The sequence below is a fragment of the Diceros bicornis genome, chromosome 21, assembly GCF_020826845.1.
Source record: "Diceros bicornis minor isolate mBicDic1 chromosome 21, mDicBic1.mat.cur, whole genome shotgun sequence".
NCBI classification, from domain to species: Eukaryota; Metazoa; Chordata; class Mammalia; order Perissodactyla; family Rhinocerotidae; genus Diceros; species Diceros bicornis.
The window spans coordinates 24,438,755-24,458,039 of NC_080760.1; positions in this window are offsets into that span (position 1 = coordinate 24,438,755).

Consider the following 19,285-nt stretch of genomic DNA (forward strand, 5'->3'; position numbering starts at 1 on the left):
TGAGTTTTGTATGCCAATGATAATTTTGTCCAGTTCAAGGCTATTTTTTACATTAAAGTAAATCTTTTTCTTTTCTTTACCATCTAGCACTTAATTATATTTTTTCATGTAATTTTGCCTTGGATTTCCATGTGTGTAATTCTTCTTTTCTCAGCTAGTTAATGTTTCTCTTTCGATAGCTAGACTTTAAGTCTTCTTGCCTTCACGAGACTGTAAGTATTGTTGTTTTTCTTCTGTGTCCACCATGACAGCTTTGGGCTCACTAGATAGTTAAGAATATATTTATTCATTTGATTAGACTTGAATTCCTAAGTCAGTTTTATAACTATTGGTGGTTTTGTAACTATTTTTGTGGTTTTTCTTAGGTGTATTAGTCAGGGTTCTCCAGAGAAACAGAACCAACGGGATGTATATATACATAGAAAAATATTTATTATAAGGAACTGGGTCATGTTGTTATGGAGGCTGAGAGGTTCTAAGATCTGCAGTCAGCAAGCTGGAGACCCAGGAGAGCCAATGGTAGAGTTCCAATCTGAGTGCAAAGGCCTGAGAACTAGAGAGCTGATGATATAAGTCCCAGTCCAAAAGCTGGCAGGCTCAAGATGCTGAGAGGAGTTGAAGTTTCAGTTTGAGTCTGATGGAAGGAAAATATGGATGTCCCCCCTCTAAGACTATCAGGAAGGAGCAGTTCCCTCTTACTCTAGGGAGGGCCAGTCTTTTTGTTCTATTCATGCCTTCAACCAAAGTTCAACTGATTGGATGAGGACCACGTCGGGAGGACAATCTGCTTTACTCAATCTACCAGTTCAAATGATAATCTCATCCAAAAACACCCTCACAGACACACCCAGAATAATATATATATATATTTTTAAATTTTTTGTTTATTGCAGTAACATTGGTTTATAACATTGTAAAAATTTCAGGTGTACATCATTGTACTTCTATTTCTGCATAGATTACATCATGTTCACCACCAAAATACACAAAATTACAACCCATCACCACACACATGTACCGAATTATCCCTTTCACCCTCCTCCCTCCCCACTTCCCCTCTGGTAACCACCAATCCAATCTCTGTCCCTATGTGTTTGTTTATTGTTGTTATTATCTACTACTTAATGAAGGAAATCATGCGATATTTGACCTTCTCCCTCTGACTTATTTCACATTGCATTATACCCTCAATGTCCATCCATGATGTCACAAATGGCTGGATTTCATCGTTTCTTATGGCTGAGTAGTATTCCATTGTGTATATATACCACAGCTTCTTTATCCATTCGTCCCTTGATGGGCACTTAGGTTGCTTCCAAGTCTTGGCTATTGTGAATAACGCTGCAATGAACACATGGGTGCATGTACCTTTACAAATTGGTGTTTTCAAGTTCTTTGGATAAATACCCAGCAGTGGGATGGCTGGATCATATGGTAGTTCTATCCTTGATTTTTTGAGGAATCTCCATACTGTTTTCCATAGTGGCTGCACCAGTTTGCACTCTCACCAGCAGTGTATGAGAGTTCCCTTCTCTCCACATCCTCTCCAACACATGTTGTTTCCTGTCTTGTTAATTATAGCCATTCTGACGGGCGTCAGGTGATATCTCATTGTAGTTTTGATTTGCATTTCCCTGATAGTTAATGATTTTGAACATCTTTTCATGTGTCTATTGGCCATCTGTATATCTTCTTTGGAGAAATGTCTGTTCAGGTCCTTTGCCCATTTTTTAATTGGGTTGGTAGTTTTTTTGTTGGTAAGATGCATGAGTTCTTTATATATTTTGGAGATTAAGCCCTTATCAGAAGTATGGTTTGCAAATATCTTCTCCCAATTGTTAGATTGGCTTTTCGTTTTGTTGACGGTTTCCTTTGCTGTGCAGAAGCTTTTTAGTTTGATGTAGTCCCATTTGTTTATTTTTTCTATTGTTTCTCTTGCCTGGTCAGAAGTGGTGTTTGAGAAGATGTTGCTAAGACTGATGTCGAAGAGCGTACTGCCTATGTTTTCTTCTAGAAGTTTCATAGTTTCAGGTCTTACATTCAAGTCTTTAATCCATTTGGAGTTAATTTTTGTGTATGGTGTAAGGTAAGGGTCTACTTTCATTTTTTTGCATATGGCTATCCAGTTTTCCAAACACCATTTTTTGAAGAGACTTTCTTTTCCCCATTGTATGTTCTTGGCTCCTTTGTCAAAGATTAGCTGTCCATAGATGTGTGGGTTTATTTCTGGGCTTTCGATTCTATTCCATTGATCTCTGTGTCTGTTTTTGTGCCAGTACCATGCTGTTTTGGTTACTACAGCTTTGTAGTATATTTTGAAATCAGGGAGTGTGATACCTCCAGCTTTGTTCTTTTTTCTCAGGATTCCTTTAGCTATTCGGGGTCTTTTGTTGTTCCATATAAATTTTAGGATTCTTTGTTCTATTTCCGTGAAAAATGTTGTTGGAACTTTGATAGGGATTGCATTGAATCTATAGATGGCTTTAGGAAGTATGGACATCTTAACTATGTTAATTCTTCCAATCCAAGATCACGGAATATCTTTCCATTTCTTTGTGTCTTCTTCAATTTCTTTCAGAAATGTTTTATAGTTTTCAGTGTACAGATCTTTCACCTCTTTGGTTAAGTTTATTCCTAGGTATTTTATTCTTTTTGTTGCAATTGTAAACGGGATGGTATTCTTAATTTCTCTTTCTGCTACTTCGTTGTTAGTGTACAGAAATGCAACTGAATTTTGTATGTTGATTTTGTATCCTGCAACTTTACCATATTCGTTTATTACTTCTAAAAGTTTTCTGGTGGATTCTTTAGGGTTTTCTATATATAAAATCATGTCATCTGCAAATAGTGACAGTTTCACTTATTCCTTTCCAATTTGGATCCCTTTTATTTCTTTCTCTTGCCTGATTGCTCTGGCTAGGACTTCCAGTACTATGTTAAATAGGAGTGGTGACAGTGGGCATCCTTGTCTGGTTCCTGTTCTTAGAGGGATGGCTTTCAGTTTTTCACCATTGAGGATGATATTAGCTGTGGGTTTCTCATATATGGTCTTTATTATGTTGAGGTACTTTCCTTCTATACCCATTTTATTCAGAGTTTTTATCATAAATGCATGCTGTATCTTGTGAAATGCTTTCTCTGCATCTATTGAGATGATCATGTGATTTTTATTCTTCATTTTATTAATGTGGTGTATTACGTTGATTGATTTGCGAATGTTAAACCATCCCTGCATCCCTGGAATAAATCCCACTTGATCATGGTGTATAATCTTTTTAACGTATTGTTGTATGCGATTTGCTAGTATTTTATTGAGGATTTTTGCATCGATGTTCATCAGTGATATTGGCCTGTAATTTTCTTTTTTTGTGTTGTCCTTGTCTGGTTTTGGTATCAGGCTAATGTCAGCTTCGTAGAATGAGTTAGGGAGCTTCCCCCCGTCCTCAATTTTTTGGAAGAGTTTGAGAAGGATAGGTATTAAGTCTTCTTTGAATGTTTGGTAGAATTCACCAGGGAAGCCATCTGGTCCTGTACTTTTATTTTTGGGGAGGTTTGTGATTACTGTTTCGATCTCCTTACTGGTGATTGGTCTATTCAAATTCTCTACTTCTTCTTGATCCAGTTTCGGAAGGTTGTATGATTCTAAGAATTTATCCATTTCTTCCAGATTGTCAAATTGGTTGGCATATAGCTTTTCATAGTATTCTCTTATAATCTTTTGTATTTCTGAGGTATCTGTTGTAATTTCTCCTCTTTCATTTCTGATTTTACTTATTTGTGCCTTCTCTCTTTTTTTTCTTGGTGAGTCTAGCTAAAGGTTTGTCAATTTTGTTGATCTTTTTAAAGAACCAGCTCTTGGTTTTATTAATTTTTTCTATTGTTTTTTTGGTCTCTATTTCATTTATTTCTGCTCTGATTTTTATGATTTCCCTTCTTCTACTGATTTTGGGCTTTGTTTGTTCTTCTTTTTCCAGTTCCTTCAGGTGCATTGTTAGATTGTTTATTTGAGATTTTTCTTGTTTGTTGAGATAGGCCTGTATCGCTATAAACTTCCCTCTTAGAACTGCTTTTGCTGTATCCCATAAATTCTGGCATGTCGTATTTTCATTTTCATTTGTCTCCAGGTATTTTTTGATTTCTTCTTTGATTTCTTCGTTAACCCAGTCGTTGTTCAGTAGCATTTTGTTTAATCTCCACGTATTTGTGGCTTTTCTGATTTTCTTCCTATAGTTGATTTCTAGTTTCATACCATTGTGGTCAGAAAAGATGCTTGGTATTATTTCAATCTTCTTAAATTTATGGAGACTTGTTTTGTGGCCTAATATGTGATCAATCCTGGAGAATGTTCCATGTGCCTTTGAAAAGAACGTGTATTCTTCGGTTTTTGGATGGAATGCTCTGTATATATCTACTAGGTCCATCTGTTGTAGTGTGTCGTTTAAGGCCAATGTTTCCTTATTGATCTTCTGTTTGGATGATCTGTCCGTTGGTGTAAGTGGAGTGTTAAAGTCCCCTACTATTATTGTGTTACTGTCTATTTCTGTTTTTATGTCTGTTAATAATTGCTTTATATATTTAGGTGCACCTACATTGGGTGCGTAGATATTTACAAGTGTTACATCCTCTTGTTGGATTGTTCCCTTGATCATTATGTAATGCCCTTCTTTGTCTCTTTTTACAGTTTTTGTTTTAAAGTCTATTTTGTCTGATATGAGTACTGCTACCCCAGCTTTCTTTTCATTGCCATTTGCGTGGAGTATCTTTTTCCATCCCTTCACTTTCAGTTTGTGAGTGTCTTTAGGTCTGAAGTGTGTCTCTTGTATGCAGCATATATATGGGTCTTGATTTTTTATCCAGTCAGCCACCCTATGCCTTTTAATTGGAGCATTTAGTCCATTGACGTTTAAAGTAGCTATTGATAAGTATGTACTTACTGCCATTTTTTAACTTTTTTTTTTTTTCTCAGTGTTTTAGTAGTCCTTCTCTGTTCCTTTCTTCTTCTATACAGAATTGATGGTCACTTTAGTTTGACCTCTGTCTGAAAGCTGTACTCTTTAACTCCCCTCCTCCCTCATGTTTTTGATATCATATCTAACCTCTTTGTTGTGCATTTGTATCCATTATGTTCTAATCATGGAAATAGATAATTTTTCCTATTTGTGGTCTTTTCTTTTCCCCTTAAATCAGTCCCTTTAACATTTCTTGTAGCACTGGTTTCTTGGTGACAAACTCCTTTAATTTTTGCTTAACTGGGAAAATTTTGATCTCTCCTTCCATTTTGAATGATAACCTTGCTGGGTAGAGTATTCTTGGCTGAAAGTTTTTTCCTTTTAGCACTTTAAATATATCGTGCCATTCTCTTCTAGCCTGTAAGGTTTCTGCTGAGAAGTCAGCTGATAGCTTTATGGGGTTTCCTTTGTATGTAACTTGACATTCTCTTGCGGCTTTTAGGATTCTCTCTTTATCTTTAATTCTGGACATTTTGATAATGATGTGTCTTGGTGTGGGCCTCTTTGGGTTTCTCTTGTTTGGGGCTCTCTGTGCTTCCTGTACCTGGATGTCTGTTTCCTTCCTTAGGTTAGGGAAGTTTTCATCTATTATTTCTTGAAATAGATTCTCTGACCCCTTGTCTCGCTCTTCTCCTTCCGGGACACCTATAACACGGATGTCAGTGCGCTTGATGTTGTCCCAGAGGTCCCTTAGACTGTCCTCAGTCTTTTTAATTCTTTTCTCTTTTACCTGTTCACCTCGGGTAATTTCTTCCAGTCTTTCGTCCAGCTCACAGATCCGTTCTTCTGTATCCTCTACTCTGCTTTTTAGTCCCTCTAATGAATTTTTCATTTCCAGTATTGTATTCTTCATTTCTGATTGGTTCTTTTTTATATCTTCCATTTCTTTGTTGACATTCTCACTGAGTTCATCTATTCTTCTCCCCAGATCAGTGAGCATCCTTAACACTCTTAGTTTGAACTCTCTGTCAGGTAGGTTGCTCATTTCTGTTTCACTTAGTTCCTTTTCTGAGGTTTTGTCCTGTTCCCTTACTTGGAATGTATTCTTTTGCCTCTTCATTTTGCCTCTTTCCCTGTGCTTGTGTCTACATATTAGGTAGGTCAGCTACGTCTCCTGCTCTTGGATAGGTGACCTTATGTAAGTGATGGCTTAGGAGGCTTCCAGTGTGCTTCCCTCAGTTCTCAATGTTCCAGGGGTGACCCCTATGTGGGCTACGTGTGTCCTTCTGTTGTGGCCTGTTTGCTCTCCCTGTAGGCGCCCAGGGAGGCTGAGTTATGCTCCTGGCCAGCTGTTGTAATGCTCAGCTGCTTGTAGTTGTTGTGGGCCCTTCAGTCTCTTTATCAGGTGTGAGGATCCCCAGCACAGTTGGCTGCAAGTTCTAATACCAGATTTGTGTTGCAGTATTTCTTTTAAGTGAGTAGGCCCCCAGCGTGGCAGGTTGTTAGGCTCAGGGCCTTACAATTGCTGTAAGCCTCTAGCCTATTAGGTCTCTTGTCAGCTCTCTGAGGATTGCAGCTGGGTGGGGCTGGCCTCAGGCACAGGAGCACCCAATTGTTTCAGGTTTTGGAAGGTGAAGCAAACCTCCTATGTGGGTCTTTGAGAAGCACAAGTCTTCTGCAGCTGAGAAGCCCTGCCGCCCACAGGTCCACACACACAGTCAACACAGTCCTGCCCCATGTGAGCGCCCCGACCTCCCCAAGCGGACCCAGTCTCTCCACGGCGGGAGCCCCACACACTCCGCCACTGCCCCACACTCTCCACCCGCTCCTTGTGCACACCCTGCCCTGCTCAAGTCGGCTCAGTTGCCAGGCTGCAGAGAATCCAGTCACCAATCTACGCAGGCCCACAAGTTGCCTGAGGGCTTGTTGTTGGGTGGGGCCAGTCTCTAGGGTGGGCTGCCTGCCCTGGCTGAGCTTGATTAAATCGGTGCTCGAGCGGGTGGGGCAGACCCTGGGCTAGCAGTCCTCGGGGAGAACTCCAATGGCGTCTGTGTCAGCAAGCTCACACCAGGCCACAACAATGGCCGCCGCCAATGTCCCAGTCCCTGGAGAGGTCTCACCCCTCACCGAGATGCACTCAGGGCCTATTAGGTGAGTCTCTTGTCACCAGAGCACTGTGCACCTTTCTTGTGATTTTAGGGTGCTTCCTGAAATGGGTGAGTTTGCGCGCGGGCCCTTTAAGAGCCAGTTTTAGTTTCTTTGTGAACCGGGTTTTCTGGGGGTGCTCCCCAGTGTTTTAGTAGCAGGCACAGTCAGATATTATGCCGCTGGTCTCGATTGTGCTGGGTCCACAAAATGCCCACAGCGGGGGCGCTCCCGGCTCAGGGCCCCGCGCCTCCAGGGAGGCTGCGGACCTGTGCGCTGCTCCCGGCGGCCGTGAAGCTGGCGGCTTGTGAAGGCGGCGTTTTTCCTCTCCAGAAGGGAGTCTCTGCCTCTTCCACCTCAGTTAGGATTGTCCCTTGTTGCAGGAGTTCCTCTCATCCAGTTTTCAGTTCTGTCTCAGGGGTAATTTTTCCACGAGTAGTTGTAAATTGGCTGTGTCCACGGGAGGAGGTGAGTTCAGAGTCTGCTTACGCCGCCATCTTGACTCCGCCTCCCAGAATAATATTTGACCAAATATCTGGGCACCATGTGGTCCATTCAAGGTGACACATAAAACTAACCATCACACCATTGTAGAAGAGAAACTAGCTACAATGAAGAAATTCTTCTCAATTTACATTAGGGCATGACAAACCTAAGTGGACAAGTTTCAATCAATGAGAAGGAGAGAGTAGCTATATAAACATTTATACTTGGTACCTACTTATACGGGTATATTTTGAGTTACTAGATACTTGATGTGAATAAATAGCCACTTGTATTATAAACAGTTGTTCACTGATGCCGTTAGTAATTTTTATAAAAAGTTTTTTAGAACTACATTGTTTAATGTGTTTTTGAAATATCTTGAAATATTCAGATGCCAGTTAATAACCACCTGAAACTGGGGGAAAGTGTATTCCTCATGCAGTCATTGGGTTGCTAACATTCTGTAAGTTTTATAGGACATAAAGATATTTAGAGAAAGAAGGAAGTCAGATATTTCCAGTTTCCATGAGGTGCCATGCTATGGTCAGACCTACTCATTGACAAAAGCTTTGGCTGGGGATATGTAAAACTCCTATCTTCTTGAACAACTACAGACTAGCCATGAATCTGAGGTTGTATCAGAAGTACTCCTTGCTTTGGCTTTCCAGAGACTCAAAATGATGGGCTAGGGCCAGCTCAGTGGTGGGAAGGATGTCCAAGTAAGACATCCCTTTCTAAACCCACCATACCCATCCGAGACATTGGCCCATATTAACAGAATAGGAAGCAGGATTGCCTAATAGGATGGAAGCATATGGAAGGATAAGAGCCAGTAAATTTGTAGGTGGCATTTGTAAATAACATTGCCTGCACTCTCGTTGATAGAATAGTATGTCTTTTGGAATAGCTTCAGGTGACTGAACAAGGAATGGTTGAGCATAAATGAGGACTGGAAATCCAGGCAGGATATGGTGTCATCCTAAAAAATTTCCAGTTTTTTTGGCACTGGCTTTCCTGCTGCAGGGAAGAGTCCACATAGTCCATCACATCACACATCACAGCTTTCTTTTAACTTGACAGAGCTTCTATTGAACCAGGCAGATAAAACCCAAGAGAGATTCATTTGGATTTAGGCTTTGGGTGGGAACTGGGTTAAATTGTGTTCCCAGCTCATGTTCTACATATCACATTCTTAAGTCAAATGAAAAACACCCATCCCTTCAGGGTTGACATACAACTGGGTTTTACTTCACATGGTGAGATTGAATTTGTGAGCAAGGAGCATGTCTCTAAGGGCCAGTTATGGCTGAACTTTCACTCACTTCAAGCTGTAGGAGAAATCTCAGCAGCATAAGGATGTTCAGTGAGACCATTAGTACTTTTATCAGAATGCAGGTCCTGTTTAACTTTTTTGTAGGATGCGTACTTGTTCCTTAGGATTTTTCTCCTTGGAGATTATAAAATTGAATTTTTTTTCCCTTAATAAAATACTTTCAACAAGAGGATTTCTATTCCTTAAACCAGATGGATTCCAATGATATTTACCTAACCCTCACTGGCATCAGATGTTCATATTATTTCAATTTACTTACAGCTCTACCTATTTTCTAAAAGAAAGGATTTGTTTCTGAGGAGATTTTCACATGCTGTAGAATCTTCCCACTTCGCATATAATTTTTTACATAATTCTAAATTTGGATATAAAATTTGTATCTTTATTTTCTTCTTATTCCTATTTATCACCACTTCATTATATTTACAAATTATGTTTGTGATCAAGTAGATTTGAAACTTGGGATATTCTCTTTTTTTTTGAAGAGTTTTGTATCACTAAGAGTTCCATATCACTAAACTAGAAATTAATTCATTTTGTGGCTTCATTCAATATAATATTCAAACAATGCTGTGTTCGTATTTCACTTCACAATAACTTATAATGTAACAGTTTTACAACTGGTCAACTTCTATTATGCTTCCATTCTCATATTCATACATTCTTACTGTCATGAAAGATAGGCCTGGAAAATACAGTAAACATTTTTTCATTTAATGTGCACATCTAGGACTAACTACAGGTGGTACTTCGGGAATTTTCACAGCATGTTTTCTTTCTGGGAATTATGAAGTTAGTTTTGGAATCTGGACAAGTTACCAAGAATTCTGAGCATCTAAATTCTAAAAGTAGTTGTATCAGTTCAGAGGTCAGGTGGTTTGGCCAGTGAAAGGGCAATATTGGGGCAAGTGATCATTCATCATGCTGTCATAGAAATGCTTCTTTCTCCTATAATCTGCAGTGTGGAGAATGGCTTCTTTTCAACCACATAGCCCCATTCTGCCTCCTCAGTAAACATCTGCTGTAGGGGCCTGTAGCCCCTGTTTGGGGCAAGGACTCACTGAAGATTGGTAAGATTGGTTGCTATTCATCTCTCTTGGCTGCTGGCAAGACTAGCTATGTTTGTTTGGAAGTTGATTTCAACTTAGCTTTTTTCTAAGAGATGAAGGTGCCTCATCAAAGGCCAGTCTTGTCCTTAGCCATTCTTAAGTTGTATTTATGGTAATCATATCATTCATACTGGGACACTTTTGAGAGTGAAAGAGGTGATACTAATAATTACACTGGAGGACAGGTATAAAATGCGACTGTCCCAGGCAAAGTAGGATGAAAGTTCACCCTAGCTGTAACAGTACAGAGGTGGTTGCATCCAGTGCATCTGTAGTGAGAGTGATTGACAAGAGGAGAAATGTGCTCAGTCATAAGATGAACTAAGTGATATATCAATGCCATGTACATGCAACGATCTTATTATTCACAGGCCACCAGGACCAACACAAAAGGGAAACACTAGATCATTGCTTATCACTCACCCAAGTTTGGTTTAAGTAAACTAGGATTTGTTCAATTTTGTGTCACAGATATTTTTTGAAATATGATGAAAGTTAACAAAATGCTCTTCAGAAGAATACACATAGAAGCCAAATTTTGCCTGCAATTCCAGGGCAGTCTCACTTTCCATGAAGCCATCTATGAAAATATGGACCCTAGATTTATCAGCCCTGTAAGAAATAAACTACACAATATAGTTTTATTACTTTTTTCTAAGGTGTTACAATAAGATTAGGAGCATAAAACTTGTAGAATCTATTCAAATTGACATGATCAAAAACCATTGTGTATCAGGTAATACACAAAATGTGTATGAATCTAATTAATGAGTGGTTACCTTAAGTTCACTTTTGTGAATGTGCACCACTGACTGACTTTTCGACCAATTGGGGGCTGATAAAGGAATTCATACAATCAGAATTCAGCACGTCCTGATGCCAAGAAGATTACTCCACCGGGGGCCTTAGTTTATGGCAGTGGTCACAACTTGGTAATATTCTGTAGTTGTAGTTGATGTGGGATTTTATAAGGAATATAGACCAATTTTTTAAAAAGCTAGCATCTACTGAGTACTTACTATGGAGCAGGCATGCATCCAAGGACTTTACCTGCATAACTTAATTGTCCTACTGTAACCCTTGTAGTATTTTACTTTATATTTCTATTTTGCAGATGAGGAAATTGAAACTTGGAGAGGCCAAGTAACTCTCTTACACAGTAACATTTTATCCCAGATTGTCTGACTATAAAACTCTCACCCTTTACAAAATGGAGGCCATGATTCACAAGTACCATGCTTTCTTCTGCTAATGTTATAGGACTGCAATCCCACATACAGGCAGGAGGAAACACAACAACGTAGGGTAAGGAGAAAAAGAAGTTGTCTATTGTAGAATGCAACTTGCCTCACTTGTCATTTTAGAGCTGTCTCAAGAGAAGAGAGAGGAGGACACTTTTTTGAAAAGTGTCTTAGTGTAGTTGTGATAAAGAAAGAAAGAGAAGATAGGGGTTGTTGTGATAAAGAAAGAGAAAAAAATGTCTGTATTGTGATAAAGAGAAAGAAAATGAAGATGAAGCTTTGACAGAAATATAGGAAAGAAAATGGTCCTCTGGCTGGTCCTTAGGAGACATGGATCCTAGTTAGCTTTTATCTCAATCCTTTCTCCTGCTTTTTCTCAGTCTTGTGTTTTTCTGCCCTTCTGAGTGACATATTCAATGGCTTTCTTCCCCACCCAGACCTTCTATCCTTTCCTTGTATATTTAAAGAAATTATAAATTGTTTTGGGCATCCCCAAATCCTCTAATGGCCTCCTTAAGAAAACTAGGATCACCTAAATACAAGGCATCAACAGAAAAATGAAAATATTATAGCATATGCATATGTTGGAAATCTATGCAACTTTAAAGATAAACGAATTAGAATTAGTTATTAATGTGAATGACTCTTACAAATAGCCGAGCAATCCCATATATATAATAAAGCAATCCCAGAATATATACAGTATGATATAATTCGGTATTGTATATCATTAGGGATACACATATATGTAGTAAAAGGATAAAGAAATGCGTGGAAATGCAAAACACCTAATCCAGGTTAGTGGTTATCTTTGGAGCAAGGAATAGAGAGAAGTGACTGTGGAGCGGCATGCAGGGGCTTCAATTCTACTGTCTTCAGCTAAAGGACTTGAGGGGAAGTCCCAGGGAGAGGAGTCATCTGAGACCTATAGGTTGTCAATACCCCCAGCAACTGGAGGGAATGGGTGTTTCTATGCTATCGTGAGGATCTGGGTGGGTACCACAGACCCACCAAGTCATTGGTTCTTAAACTTACCTGCACTTTAGAATCACCTGGAGAGATTTGCAACACCCCCCCACCCCAAGGCCTAGTCTGCATGCCAGACCAATTAAATCACACTTTCTGGGAGTGGGGCCCGGGTGTCAGGACTCTTTAAAATTCCCCAAGGGATCCAACGGGCAGCCACAACCGAGGTGAAGAAACACTGCGTTTCAGTACCTCCCTCCACTTATTTCTATTGTTTTCTTTTGATTATTTAAAATGTTGTTTTTAAAATTTCAATTTCTGTTGTTGCTAGTGTACAGAAATAAGACTAATTTAAAAAAAATCTACCTTATGTCCATCAATCGACATATTTTCTTAATAGTTCTCACACAGTGCCTATGATCTCTTTTGTGGTATCTGTATAAATAATTATAAAGTATGTGACTAATGATTGTTTAGTTTCTTTCTTTTCCATCTTGATCCCTTTAAATCCTGTTTTTCCCGTCTTACTGTGATGTCTTGAATCTCTAGAGCTAAGTGGATTAAAGTGATGATGGCAGGAATTATCCATTCTTGAATTTAGTATTAAGTATGATATATTTTTGTAGGTTTTATGTAGATCCTCTTTATCAGGTAATGAAATTCTCTCCTTGATTTTATAAAGGTTTTATCATTAATTGGTATAGAATTTTACTAAATTCTTTTTCTGCCTATGTATCTGAATGTTCTTTAATCTGTTAGCGTTAAAATTTTCTTTCATTCATGGAACAAATCTAATGTGTATTACCTCTTTTTGCTTCAATGTTCGTAGGTGAGTTTAGTCTAAAGTTTCCTTTTCATACTGTAATATTGGTATTAAGGTTACATTAGCCTCAAAAAAATAAGTTACAGCATCTTTCTTCTTTCTCTAGTAGAGTTTGTGAAGTTTGTAACAATCTTTTCCTTTATTGTTTGGCAGAATTCATCTGTAATATAATCTGAGAAACTTTGGATTGCCTGGGTAGATTTTCAACTACTAATACAATTTCTTTAATAGTTAAGGACTATTTATGTTTTCTCTTTGTTCTTGAGGGAGTTATGCTAAGTATATACTTGCAGGAAATTGTCCATTTTATTTAGGTTATTAAACATATTGGCATAATATTAATAATATATGATTATTATTATATAATATCCTATTCTGAATTTATGGCTCCACAGTAGCTCCTAATATAATTTATTCGTTCCTTTTCTGTTTTTTTCTTGATCTTTTCTGGGGAAATGTATAAATCGGTCTCTTCCCATGTTAGGGGCTTTAAGTATATTCATATCCAAATATGCCATCCAAAGAAAACATGTGGATTTAACTAGTGCTCTTCTGCAAACAAATTCAGAGTGATTCTAATGACAGACATATTAGGCATATTTTGAGACAGGTGGGTGTTAAACTCAAGACATGTTAGAAACTGCCCATTTTGCTTATGAACAAGACTGCTTTGCTCTCATACATTGCCTAAGTTTTGTCGTTGTTGTTGTTAACAATCAATTAAAAAATTAAAAAGCATATGCAAAGTAAAGATTAAGTTCATAGTGTACAGCCAAGCAATAAACTAATTGAATAGTTTATTTATTCATTTATTCAATAAGTATTTATTAGTCACATACTGTGTGCCAGGCATGATCTTAGGGTTACCAGATTACTAGGCACTGCCCTTTTCCTGGCCTAGAATGTACAATGCCCTTGTAATTTGAGATGTTCTATTTCTAGAAATCCTAAGAAAAATAGTAGAGTGTTCATAATGGCCAAGATCAGCAATAGGATGAAAACATTGCATCAAACAGTTGATAGAAATGAAAACACTGGGCTTTCTTTCCCTCTCTTCAACCTAAGTTCTTGTGACAGGAGTATATTTAGGTATGTTTTTCTCCTGGTGCTATTGTTTATGTCAGATTGATGTCCTCCGGTGAGGGGATCATTTGCTTCATACCATTTAAATTGCTGGTGGAATCTGAATAACATACTTATTTCTTTAACTGAGTTATTTTTTTATTTCATCACTGTCGTTTCTAATATATTCTGAGAGAGATTTGGTTACATAGTTATATCCACTCACATAAGGCAAAACATTTTGGTTTTGAGAATACAAAGTCTACAGTGGTATTGCCAAAATCTAGGAGTCAACTGGCTAGTTACATGACAGTTAACAATTTTCAGTTTTAACCTGTTGCAAATTACTTTTCTAGGGGACAATATTTGGCATTCTTATTGTCCTTTGGTGGAATATAGATTTTAATTTTCATTCTCCATTATCATTATAAATAAAATTGTTTGAACATGCTTTGAAGACAGTTCCTATTTCAATGCCCATTTAAATGTGCCTTTAATACTCTTTTAATGGGATTTCAGCAGAGGACTTCAGGCGTTTTAGAATTGAGTGGTTTCATACTAATGTCCATCCAACACAAGTTAGTAACCAAATGCTTTAATCGGTGAGTGAGATACCTCATCAGTGATTCATTTGGGGATGCGGGTGATATGAAGTTTATAAAAATCCCCAAAGAAGTTTATTTACAAAGAGTGACTGTCGTAAATATTTGTTGAGTGTCTACTATATACTAAACACAACCCTAGCTACTGAAGATACAGCATTGACCAGGACGGTTATTGCCCTCCTGGGATTACATTATATTGGTGGACTTTTATCAGGAAATCCTACTGCAAAGGGATAAGAGTTATTATGGGTTTAATACAGGTGCTCATAGAGCATGGAGAAGATGCACAAAACCCAGACTTGGAGATTAGAGAAGCCTTCCTGGAAGAAACTCTCTCTGTGCCGAGAACTGAGTAACAACACTTAGCTAGGTGAAGAGCCATCAAGGTTGTAGGTTGGGGATTGGGAATTCTAAGCAGCAGCAAAATAAACAAACAGAAGAACCCAGGTGGAATGGGTTGGGGTCATATGGAGCAGGGCAAGTTTAAGGAATTCCATATTCACTAACTGAATTGTAGTGCATACTAGATGAAGCAGTTTTAGGACCGTGGGTCTGTCTCTCTTTGTTTTGAACCATTTCCTTCTTGTTTACTGTAATGCCTTCAGTGCATGCATAGAATTTGCATGCCATCCTTTACAGCTCTTTCCTACTTAAGACCAAAGATAAAATACATAAAAATGGCAAGAGGGGATGTTTGGAGAACAGTGATGGTTATTAGTGAGTGGTCTGTCTAGTGAAAAAGGACCCAAATTTAGTAGAAGAAAACTCCATTTTTGACTCTTTTGGCTCCAAGTTATAGAAACCATACACACTAGCTTCAGCTAAAACAGAATTTATAATAAAGATACTGGCGTACCCTATGGAACCCAAAGACAAGAATGTGAAGAACTTGTATGTCATGAGTAAACGGGACAGGGAATCTCGTACTCTCCTTCACCTTCACTTCTACTTTTGTGTTCATCCTTTCCTCTGGCTCAGAATAACATTCCCCATTCTACAGAAGTCATAGATGCCAACGGCTCCAGTGTTAAACATATTAAAGCTCTGTCATCAGAGAGAAAATTTCTTCACTTAGATCCAAAGAATCTTGAGAAGGGACCCTTTGGCTCAGATTGAGTCAGATGTCCACCCTTAGACCAATCAATTGTGGCCACTGTGAATGTGGGGTGCTGTTATTGGCTCCACTTGAGTCTTGCTCCCAATCTTGAACCAATCAGCTATAACCAGGAGGATGGATTTACGTAAGACTTGGAAGTTCTCGTAGGAACCCTATAAAAGAAGGAGAAGGCAGGACATTTTCCAGGATAAAGAAAAATCCTAGGCAACCAGAATACATCTACTACACTAAAAGTTATTTTTAAAAAGTCACTTAATTTCTCTGAGTATCAATTGTTTCCTCTCTAAAAGGGTATGAATTAGCTATTGCTATGGATTTGTATCAAACGAGATATTTGTAAAGTGTTTTAAATGATAAAGTTCTATATATATAATTATAAAATGTTGTTCTGATTATTACAATGGTTTGGCTGAAGTGGGTACTAAAATCTAGCTCTCAAGATCTTTAATTTGTGGAAGTAAAGTGAATTTCCTGTTTCCCATGGTTATGAACCAATAAAACAAAGATATCTTCCTTTTATTGATGCTTTACTATGTACTAAGTATTATGGTGGGAGCTTTGTACATATTTTTTATTCTTCACCAAGGTCACATTAAGTAAGTATTCTAACCAAGTGCATTGTAAATTGAAGAGGTTAAGGAGATTAAGCTTCTATAATAAATAAATATCAGAGAGAAGATTTAAATCCAGGTCTGAGTAATTTAAAAAATAAGGAATGGATGTCAGGAATTTTAAGGAGTCGTTTTAACTCATTGTATGAATGTATTATAATTTACTTATATTTTTCAACTTTATAATTCAATTATTATTACAGTTGTGTTATGTCTTAACTAGTATTCTTAAAAATTTTTTAATAATATTTCACTACTCCATTTCTATTTCCTGATCTGGTGACTATATTAAAAATCCTATCAATTTGAAGACATAAGGATTTCATACTGTGGATTTGCCAAGAGCTGTTCTCCTACTTGTTTTGAGAAATTAAAAATTTAATTCTGAATAGAAACCTTAATGTTTGTAAACAGCTGTAAGAAGAGTGGATAATAATTACACTTTGTCCAGAAACAGTATTATAGCCTTCAAGGTGGTTTCTGGGAAATTGTTAACAGTGGGTCAACGTTTTTGGTCTCAATAGTGGAAAGTACAAGTAACGAACAATTCTAAGAATTTCTGGATTCTGACCCAGCTGAACAGAACGTACCCTCTTTTCTTTTTAAATTTGTCTCAGAAAGAAGATACCCAGCCCATCTGAGCATGTATGATTATGTTGGTGGAATTGTGTTCTAAACATGAATATTAGAGTCTTCTAATCATCTTTGTAAGGCAAAGCTTCTCAATCAGATAGCAAATACCTAAAAAAAAATGGTCTTCTACTTTATGTTTTTTAATGTAACGAAGTGTTATAAATCCCAAATTCCCTCCAAAGAGATGAGTGAACCAGCTGTGTGATATTTCTCATCACTGGGGGATATTTTATGACCCTTTCAGGTATTTCTGAAAACACATGGGAGACAGAGTCCACTCTTCAAGAGGTAACGTGTGGCAGTCCTCTTCAGGGTCTCAGTATTGTCACTTGGCTTCCAGAAAGTTTCTGTGCAATGCCTTTCTTTTTTAGCTTGACTATAGATCTCTCCTTGGTTAGTCTTATGTGTGTACGTACTGGTTCTCTTTCAAAGAGTCTATTTCCTCTAAAGTTTAAGCTCCTTTGGAAATTAATACAAATTTGTGGCTTTATGTAGAAATCTAGGAATAATATTATTTGTATATCTGAGAGACTGATTCCATCCACAACACATTATCACATCCCTTAGAAAGTATTTAGATTTCTTTGGACATGACTTCTTGAGAGTGGACTATCCCCTTCATGTACCAAAAAAGTCTCAGGTAAATATAGCTTTCTTATTTGAAAATACTTTCAGACATGGCATCTTGTGAAGTTCGAAGGGAATGTTATATTATTTCTATTTTGCAAATTGTAGGACTATAGTTTTGAGGAATGAAATAGCTTGTATAATGTCACATGGCAGATTGGGAAGTCACACTCGGGTTTTCTGGCTCCTAGTCCAGAGTACTTTCTGTGAACCCATTACACATCACTGTCATCTCTATTATATCATTTGGTTCTTAAAATAATACGGCACACAGGCAGGAACATATTTGGTCCTCCACTACTTTACAGATGAGAATATTGAGCCTTAGAGGGACTTTTGCCCAAGGTTACAAAGAGAGAAACCTTTTGCTTCCAAGTCTTAGCTCATTTCTATTACAATTTGCTGGCTTTCCAACTTTAATAAGCCCTATATGGCCTATTTAAAAATTCTACAATTTCTTGGTTTTTAAAAAATTTCCCTTTATAGTTTTCTTCATTTCTTATATTTATAACATTTTAAAATAAATATTTTATTATATTAATAAAGCAATATACTATGTAGAGTTCCAGCCGGATCTCTCTAGGGAAACTGACCTGCTGCTCTCAGACTGCTAGTAACTACAGCAAATAGCCTTTTTGATTGACCTCTACATCTGTTCTGCTGCCAATAAAATGAACGTTTCTTGAGTGATATGGGTGAAGTAAAACTTTTTAAAAATTTGAAATTCTTTTCATCTAAGCCAAAATAAAAAAGTTCTTATGATTCTCTTCCTTGAAAACTAATTGACATTACTTTAATACCACCATTATCTGTATCTTTCAGAACATCTGTTAATTTGCTAAATGTCTATTAGGAAGCAGTTCAATATTTATTACCAGGAAAATAAGAGTATATTCCAATGTAACCAATAGTAAATTAATGGAAAATGGAATCACACAATGTTCTAGTCCCAATGTTACCCCTAAAAGTTGTATGACTTTGAGAAAGGCACTTCTCGCTTTGCTAAGGTCCTATATTAGCTTTCTATTGTTTCCATTATAAATTACCACAAATTAAGTAGTTTAAACACATAGATTTATTATATTTTATTTCTGTAGGTCATAAGTCTAACCCACTTCTCATTGGGCTAAAGTCAGTGTTGACAAGGGTGCATTCCTTTATGAGGCACTAGGCAAGAATCTTGTTTCCTTGCTCATTCATCTTGGCAGAATTCATTTCCTTGCTGTTGCAAGACTGAGGTCCTCATTTCTTTGCTGCCTACTGGCTGGTGGTCATTCTCAGCTTCTAGAGGCTACCTGCATTCCTTGGCATGTAGGCCCTATTTTTTTCACTTTTTTTTAATTGATGTTTTAAGTTTATAACATTGTGAAATTTTGGGTTGTACATTTTTGTTTGCCCATCACCATATACATGTCTCCCTTCACCCCTTATGCCCATCCCCCCACCCCCATTGCCCCTGGTAACCACAATACAGTTTTCTCTGTCCATGTGTTGGTTTATATTCCACATATGAGTGAGATCATACAATGTTTGTCTTTCTCTTTCTAGCTTATTTCACTTAACATAACACTCTCCAGT